General features: G+C 44.3%; 1 pseudogene; it reads left to right on the top strand.

Annotated features, from left to right (window-relative positions):
• Positions 1-201: 201 nt before the first annotated feature.
• LOC120441506 lies at positions 202-4,789 on the top strand (annotated as a pseudogene).
• Positions 4,790-9,479: the final 4,690 nt, after the last annotated feature.

Raw genomic sequence — 9,479 nt, 5'->3', positions numbered from 1 at the left:
TAGACCAGCGAACACAGCCTCTTGCTCTTCCGTCGGGCCACGGGGTTCTCTCCTTTTACCCCCTTTGGCCCCTTGCCTAGCTGCATCTTTCCTAGTTGGGGTTTTAAGACACAGGAAGAAATGGTGATCCGATGAGGCATCACCCCTTCTGCATTCCTCATTATGACATAGAAAGTTTTTACTACACGGGTCTTCACTCCCATGGGAGTCCAGACACCTGGGACATACCCTAGTCTTTTTCACGTAAGCTCTCTGCTCTGATGGGTTGGCCCTTTTAAACGTCTTACAGCGGTATAAACGCCCTGTATGACCCTCTTCACCACAGCAAAAAATCCTGGCACAACTTTACCTGCTTCCAAGGTGCATGGAGAAGATGAGAGAATTCAAAAAGCAGGAACTCCAGCAACACTTGAGGAAAGAAGAACAACTTTAATAATTGACCAACGCGTTTCGGCTTGTGGCCTTCATCAGGGTCATAGTAAAACATTGTAAAAAAAATTGCTTAAATACAAGACAGGAAACAGAAAAAAATTCAAATTAACCAGTCAAAACTTCACGGTCAGCTGACATATAATAAGTAGGTATTGGTTAATTGGTTAAGTCACGCCCAAGTAAATACTGGACTAGAACATTAATGAAACACTTCAATGTTAAACATCCAAATTCACCATTATTTTTCCTAGGCATTGAAGCCATTAAACTAAACCAAAGAGGTGGCAATATAAATTTTATCTGGAAAAAAAGAGAAGCATTTTGGATATTCCGTTTTAAGAGTCTGCACCCCAGAGGTATGAATGAGGATTTTTCTATCAATGAGTTTTTATGAATTACAGCTTTTTAAATAAATTTTATTTTTATTTTTTATTTTTTATCCTAATTTTATCAATTAAATTACTCTCACATGAGTAATGTTTATTCAATTAATCTTGTTACTTCAGCCAAAGAAGGCGTAGCGTTCTAGACATCTCATCTTTAGTCTACACTTCAAGTCTAAATTTTAGAGACATAAATTAGGATTTTTTAACATATATTTTCCCATTTGTTGATGTAATCTTGTTTTCCAATTCAAACGTGCTTTTACCATTAAAGACTGGCCCTTGTTGTTTTTGTTTTTTTTGTTGTTTTTTTGTTGTTGGTTTTTTTTTACCTGTGTGTATATTTATAGTATCCTTCTTATACTATTCATGCATGTATTATTTTCAGACATATGGAGGTTATGTCACCCCCCTCTCCTCCTCATCATTAATGTTCTAGTCCAGTATTTACTTGAGCGTGACTTAACCAATTAACCAATACCTAATTATTATATGTCAGCTGACCTATATGTGAAGTTTTGACTGGTTAATTTGAATTTCTTTCTGTTTCCTGTCTTGTATTTAAGCAATTTTTTTTTTTACAATGTTTTACTATGACCCTGATGAAGGCCACAATCCGAAACGTGTTGGTCAATTATTAAAGTTGTTCTTATGACCCTCTTCACCACACAAACAGCAAGGATTCTGTGACAGCTCACCTCTCGTCTCGCTTGCAGTAGCCTTGGTGAACGAACGTCTCTCCATCCTCCGATCTGGTCTCTCTTTTGGTTTCTCGCGGGGGCTCGGATCAGCTGCCCTGGCAGTATTAGACTGTCTGATGGATTGCAACTGCTCCAGTTGCACCAGAACTGTCTTCTGATCTTTCAGGAACTGCCATAGCTTATCAAACCGGTTCTGTGGACTGACATCGTTGACAGGATCACATCGGTACAAAAGCCACCTTTCCTTCATACTGTCCGGCAGCTTACTCTCAAGTGACCAGATCACTAACTGATTTTTTATGGCATCTTCACAACCTAGGTCTATTAGGTCCAACAGCGCCCTCTCTACAGCTTGGATCAACTGTAAAACCTCTCTGGGTCTGTTGTTGCGCACGCCCAGTAACTCCTGTAGTTCAAGTACAATGTCATCTGCTATCTGTGATACGTCACCATAACAGTCCTCTAAAACCCGGAAAACCTCGGTCGCAGTACGGCAGTGAGACAGCCTAAGTTCACATTTTACTGGATCAGCAATACTATCCATCAGGTGGAAGAGCCTGCACTCTGGGGAACCTGTGGGTTCCGCTAACGCTTGGAGGGTCCCCCAGTTACTCTTCCAGCGCCAGTAGCTCCTCCTGTCCCCAAAGAACTTAGGTAGGCTCGTGGTGCGAGTGCGATCCTCGTTCCGAGTGATCCTTGAGAGACGGTAGACGTGCTCTGTCCTGCCCCAGCGCCATCGGGTCTCACACCACGCATTCCTCGAAGCTGCTGTGGCGTGCTTGAAAGGCCAGGGTTGAACACAGGACTCACAAGTCTCTGGGATAGTGGTCCCTGTGGTGGCGCTTGAAGGGTTACAGTGGAAGGACTTGCAGCTCGTGCTCCATCGGGACCACCTGCATCAACGACTTGGTTACTACTGTATTAATTAAGGAGGGTAAGGTGTTTTTTAGCGTTGGCTCCCGGAGATTGACCGAGTTTCTCCTTAGAAACAATTACATTGATCCATCAGTTCAGAAGGGGGGGATCCCAGGAGTTCCTGGTTGCCTAGAGCACACTGGTGTAGTTACACACCTTATAAGAGAAGCCCATGAGAACAGAGGCGACCCAGCTGTATTGTGGCTGGACCTGACTAATGCGTATGGGTCGATCCCACACAAACTGGTTGAGCATGCTTTACACCTCCACCATGTTCCCAGCAAGATCAAGGACCTGATCCTGGACTATTACGGCAATTTCAGGCTTAGGGTCACTTCTGGGGCAGTTACTTCAGGCTGGCACCGCCTCGGGAAAGGTATAATAACAGGCTGTACCATCTCAGTTACGCTCTTTGCCCTTGCAATGAACATGGTGGTAAAGGCTGCGGAGGTGGAGTGCAGGGGGCCGCTAACAAGGTCAGGTGTTCGTCAGCCCCCTATCAGAGCCTATATGGATGACCTCACCATTACAACATCATCAGTCCCAGGGTGTAGGTGGATCTTGCAAGGTCTTGAGAGACTCATCTCATGGGCAAGGATGAGTTTTAAACCTTCCAAGTCAAGATCGATGGTACTGAAGAAGGGCAAGGTGACGGACAAGTTCCGGTTCTCAATCTCAGGAACCATTATTCCATCCATAACGGAACAACCAGTCAAGAGCTTGGGGAAACTCTTTGACTCCAGCCTGAAAGACTCTACTGCCATTCAGAAGGCAAATGAGGAGCTGGGAGCGTGGCTCATTAAGGTGGATAAGTCCGGCCTGCCTGGAAGATTTAAAGCCTGGATCTACCAGCATTCCATCCTGCCCCGAATCCTGTGGCCCTTGCTTGTCTATACAGTTCCAATAACTACTGTGGAATCCCTGGAAAGGAAGATCAGTGGCTTTCTTCGTAAGTGGCTGGGACTTCCCCGCAGTCTCACCAGCGCTGCCTTGTATGGGGCAAGCAACAGCTTGCAGTTACCCCTCAGTGGCCTCACAGAAGAGTTCAAGGTGGCTCGCACACGAGAAGCCCTACAGTACAGAGATTCTAAAGACTGCAAGGTGGCATCAGCAGGTATTGAGGTAAGGACAGGAAGAAAGTGGAAGGCTGAGAAGGCAGTTGAGGTGGCAGAGTCACGCCTAAGGCAGAAAACATTGGTGGGGGTCTTAGCAACAGGGGGAGCAGGCTTGGGGTACTTCCCAAAGGCCCAGGTCAGCAGGGCACAGGGAAAGGAGAGACACCAGCTACTCCAGGAAGAGGTCCGAGCAGGTGTGGAGGAGGAGCGAGTAAGTAGAGCTGTAGGCCTTAAGCAGCAGGGAGCATGGACAAGGTGGGAGAGCACCTTGCAGCGCAAGGTCACCTGGGCAAACATCATGCAGGCAGACTTCCACCGGATTCGATTCCTAGTGCAGGCAGTATACGACACTCTGCCAAGCCCAGCAAACCTCCATCTGTGGGGGAAGAGTGAGACACCTGTCTGTCCGCTGTGATCTGGAAGAGGGACCCTAGAACACCTCCTTAGCAGCTGCCCAAGGGCCCTGGCCGAGGGTCGGTATCGTTGGCCGCACGACCAGGTGCTCAGAGTAGTTGCTGAAAAGATTGCCTCAGCAATCAGCACCAGCAAGCATCATCATGCTCCGAGGAAGGCAATTTCTTTCATTAAGGCTGGAGAGAAACCCCAGGTGCACCCACATTTAACAACCGGCCTCCTCAACACAGCCTCTGATTGGCAGCTACAGGCTGACTTGGGTAAGCAGCTAAAGTTCCCTCAGAACATTGCAAAAGCATCCCTCCTGCCAGACATGATAATTATTTCTGAGGCCTCAAAACAGCTGATCATGCTGGAACTCACAGTGCCCTGGGAAGAGCGGATCGAGGAGGCCAATGAAAGGAAACGAGGAAAGTACCAGGAACTAGTGCAGGAGTGCAGGGGAAGGGGCTGGAAGACTTTCTATGAGCCCATAGAAGTGGGTTGTAGGGGCTTTGCAGGTCGATCACTCTGCAAAGTCCTAGGCCGGCTGGGTGTGGCTGGGGTAGCCAAGAAGAGGGCCATCCAGGCTGTGAGTGAAGCGGCAGAGAAAGCCACAAGGTGGCTGTGGATCAAGAGGGCTGATCTGTGGGTAGCTACTGGTACGCAAGTCGGGGCCTGATCACCCCCGGCTGGGTCGCCTGGGCGAGGGTGTATGATGTTGTGAGACCCGAAACACCTGATGACCCCAGGATACATCACTGAAGATGCGTACCAGTGCATCCAGGAGATGTGTCTTTATAGCCACTGCAGCACTTTGGTATGCAGCAGGGTGGACGTCAGCATCTAGCGCACCACCGCCACGCGCTGGGCCATCATCTCCACCGGTCGCAGCGGGCCCACTGTGCTTGCTAGTGCTGGTCGTCACTACACCGTGCCAGCACCACCATCATCACTGCCTTCACCTTCACTGCTAGTCCGGCTTCTAAGGTTGCCACACCCAGATCTCCTCCTCCCATCTAGGGTGGTAGCCAGCACCACCATAGATACTCTCCTCCTTTCCTTGAGCTCTTTGAGACAAGCTCGCATAACATTCACCTCTTTCTCTCGAACATAACGATCCCACTTATGCACAAACTCACTTAGTTCCCTCTCTGCCTTCCACAGCAGCGAGCATTGAATCAAACTGATCCTGTTTTGTTTGACTCGTTTTGAGCGCCTCCACCTGGCTAATCGCATCTTTTAGGTCAACTCTTAGACTGTCAAACTCACCTGATGCACAACGGGACCATGATGCTTCCTTTAGCTTCATTTCTGTGGTCTGGTATTTTGAGCGGCAGTCCTGCAGCTTCTTCCCCACTTCAGCTATTTCTTCTGCAAACCCACCTGCATCTTCCTCTTCCATAGCAGCAATGTAATCAAAACTGCTATCACAAACCTCACTATAACTGTCTTTGAGTGTCCTACATTCAGACATGAGGTCATGTTCAGTCAAAAGGTCAATGTTAAAAACAATGGAATTGGCTTTCCTAGTAAAAACTGCTTGTGCAGAGGACCGCCTTTTCTTTAATTCTTCTCGGCATGCCATACTGACTTTTTCCTTCTTGCTTATTACCGGCGTTATTCCCTTGCCCTCGACAAAGATGGCGGCAACCCACTTCCGGTCGCTCAGCGGCTAATAACTGAATTAAAAGTCAATTTTCGTCGGCTGGCTCATCCTATGCCAGTGCCCTAATAGTCCCAGTAAGGAAATCCAAACACAGTCTCTGACGTATGAGGGCTTGACGGTGTTTTGAGAACGAAGTCACGTCGATCGGCCGTGACGATCGGCCGGGCTCCGTCCAATTGCTGGATTCTCCGTAGTCGACACAGACCCTCCTCCGCTTCTCCGTCGCGGGGACTGGCTAAGTGTTGATTACTGTACGGTTTTTACTAAGCTAACTACCTTTAATTTAGTAAACTCCCACCGTAAGGGTGTGTTTTAACTGATGAAACTGTGTCGTACTCAGGCTCGGACACCTGATTGCTGCCTTTTATAAGCCTTATTGCACAAGCATAAGCTAACACCAGTACAGTAACCGTACCTTTATAGGAGCCAGGTAATCAACTGAAAGACACAAAATAAAACAACCATACAGCATTAACAAAGCAACCCTATTAATGACAGTACAGTTTAGTAATTTGTATTTGTAGGAAAAACTATCTGCATGAGACATAATAAAGACAGTGTCAGGGGCCAATAGAATGGCAGTGATTCATATTCATTAAGTCAGCTTCTGAGCTGGTCATCCCAACCCAACACTGAAAATCATTCTCAAAATGACCAATCTAAAAGGACGGTGTATTTTGGAGGGGCGAATTGGGGGTCATCATCCTGGCTATGGTCTATAAGTCAAAGAATAAATCAACTTTAGGATGCAGAGACACATATTTTGTGCCACGTCTCTGGAGATTGCATATTTTCTCCAGAGTAATTCAATTTGATAACTGAGAGACAAGCATTGTCAGATGGGAAAGAGACAAGCTGAAAGCTATTATTACTCCAGAAAAAGAAACAAAATGTAACACAAAAGAATATAAAATCTATGTCATCGTCACACTTCATTGGTTGGTTGTCCATAAAGAACTGTGAATAGAATCACAATTTACATTGTGCACTAAAAAAACATCAGGATTTTTCAAATCTGTTTCCAAGGTATCAATTACTTGTGCTGGACATCCTCACTTTGTCCACCATCTACCTGTTATTTACAGAATAGATTTAAAACATTTTTAAACCCTTACAAGACCGCACTACTTCCTGTAGTATTGATGTATTCACATGTTATAGGGTAAGCTGGTACATTTCTCAGGTCAGCTTACCTTCTGTTCCCACAGCCCACATCCCTACAAATGGAAATCTGGTATTTTCTGTTAGAGCTAGGGAACTTTCCTATAGCAATTTTATTTAATTAGGACATGTCATTACATGTAAACTCAATGTGCTTAAAACAGAAGATAAACTGACATTTTCAGTCATGTTAAAAAGAAAATATTGGGATTATTTGAATATATGTCTCTATTTCTTCATGTGTTTTGATGATGAAGCGAAATCTAGAACCCTTCTTTTTCCTTTGTCACTCATTTGTGGCCTCAAGTTAAAGTGTAAAGGATACAATGCGTAATGAAATGCAAACAATGAATCATGAAACCTAAACAGAGACATAGTGACATGCTTAAATGTTATACTGAGTTCATACTCTTCATTGTCAGTGCATGCTGGAGGGGACGTGATATTGTGTGGTTGTGCCAGATTCCCTGGATGGGTGGTGTTTTGTTTCATCAAAGCCTTTGAACTGTATATTCACTAGCTGGGCCCACGTCCTTGTTTTAGGTTTGACAGCGTTTTAGTAGGTAAAGGTGAATGCTTTGACATGAATTGAGCTGTGGTTTAGGAAAGGCCTCAAAGGGGACTGGCGATGGCTCCCGGGCCGGGCAGATCCCCATGTACTAAGTAGAAGTGAAGAAGTCAAAGAACTGAGAACAAGGAGGAGGGAGGGAGTGTGGGGCACGTGGCGAGAATGAACAGTTGCAGAACTGGGGGAACCTATATAGATGGCAACCGGAAGGAGCGTGTTTGAGGCGTGGTCCCGCTCCTGAAATTCAGATACCTAATCTCCAACAAAACTGTACAGAATAACTGCATTAACAGAGGTGTTTGATGTACTCCTGCATGAGCCAATGACACTTAATAATGTTATGTTGTAATGAATAATGTCAGTGTCAGTGTTGCATGACATGACACTATTCAAATCTGTTTACCTCTCATATATAGTAGAAAAATATAATATTCCTACAACTCATGCAGCAATTTTCTTGTGCCTACATGGCTTTAAAAGAATTGACTAGCTTGTGGGAAGAGTGTCAGGTGGTCACTATAATTAGCTTTATGGCTCTTTCACTTAAGCATTGGGAGTAGCACATAGACACAAAGTGCTATACAAAAAAAGCTCTTGCTGGTGATGTTCGTATTGGTATTGAAGTCTTTTGAGTTAGTTTGACATTTTTCAAAAAACTAGATTTTATTTTTTTCTTTGTATTTGTTGTTGTTTTTTTGGTTTTTTTACATCATTTTAATGTTTAATGAAAATGTTTTTACATATCTAGTTTTAGTTTTTTTTAGTTTAGTTTTAGTCAACTATTCTAACCTTGGGAAGCAGCTTAAAATTTCCTAAAGCACTATAGGTCAAGTTAGATGAATAGATATACTCTTACTGACAGCTAGTGGCATCCACAATAAGAGGCTTTTCTGTATATAAAGTGAAACTATTTGAGGAACGATTTTCTGCTTCTGCATAGGATGAGTTTAAAACAAATGAACATCTTGTTTGTATGGGCTTCTTTGGTGTTATTTTGCTAGCCCAGGTGATGAGGAAGTAAAACCACATTCCAAAGACCAACTATCAGTAAAATCTCAGTGAATACACTACGCAGTTTAACGGCAACACTGAAATAACACAATGCTTCTGCTCTAAAAAAACAAAATACAAACACACTGGTTTATTTTCTTTTCACATTACATGCATTTAGTCTTTTTGAGTCACCTGTCACTTAATTGGCAAGTTTATTTCACCTTTCTCACGCTCATATGGTCATTTCCTTTGCCTGGATTTCCTTTGTGGTCCTGCTGATTGTGTGGAGTTTTAAAGTGAGACATGCTCTTCTGTTCTTGCATAAGTAAAAAGAAGAACAGAATAGACACATTATATTGTTGGACTAATATGTTAACATTCAGCAAATTAAATTTAGTTAGCACCTGTTCACAATACCAGTCATCCCAAGGACCTTTATATTTTAAGGCACAGACTCTGCATTGACAGAGAGACATATCTACTGATGAGACATCATGTTATTGGGACTTTTTGAAAGGTAGAAATGTACCACTGGATAAGGGGAATTGAAGGTTGAAGGTTCTGTTTGTGGGACAACACCGAAGATATGACACTTTGATACAATGTAAGGTAGTCAGTGTACAGCTTGTATAAAAGTGTAAATTTTCTGTCACCTAAAAATAACCCAACATACAGCCATTAATGTCTAAATTGCTGGCAACAAAAGTGAGTACACCCTTAAGTAAAAATGTCCAAATTGTGCCCAAAGTGTCAATATTTTGTGTGGCCACCATTATTTTCCAACACTGCCTTAACTCTGTTGGGTATGGAGTTCACTAGTGCTTCACAGGGTGCCACTGGAATCCTCTTCCACTCCTCCATGATGACATCATGGAGCTGGTGTATGTTAGAGACCTTGGGCTCCTCCACCTTCATTTTGAGGATCCCCCACAGCTGCTCAATAGGGTTTAAGTCGGGAGACATGCTTGACCAGTCAAATACCTTTATCCTCAGTATATTTAGCAAGGCATTGGTCTTTTTGGAGGTGTGTTTGGGGTTGTTATCATGTCTGAGCACTGACAGGCTGACCCTACACGCCTTCAACCTCTGCAGCAATGCTGGCAGGACTCATACATCTCCCACATAGCAAAATTGGTATAGTCCTGATCT

The sequence above is a fragment of the Oreochromis aureus genome, linkage group 8 (assembly GCF_013358895.1).
Source record: "Oreochromis aureus strain Israel breed Guangdong linkage group 8, ZZ_aureus, whole genome shotgun sequence".
NCBI lineage: Eukaryota > Metazoa > Chordata > Actinopteri > Cichliformes > Cichlidae > Oreochromis > Oreochromis aureus.
Note: the sequence above shows the minus strand (reverse complement) of the source record. Positions and strands in the feature narration are given on the sequence as shown.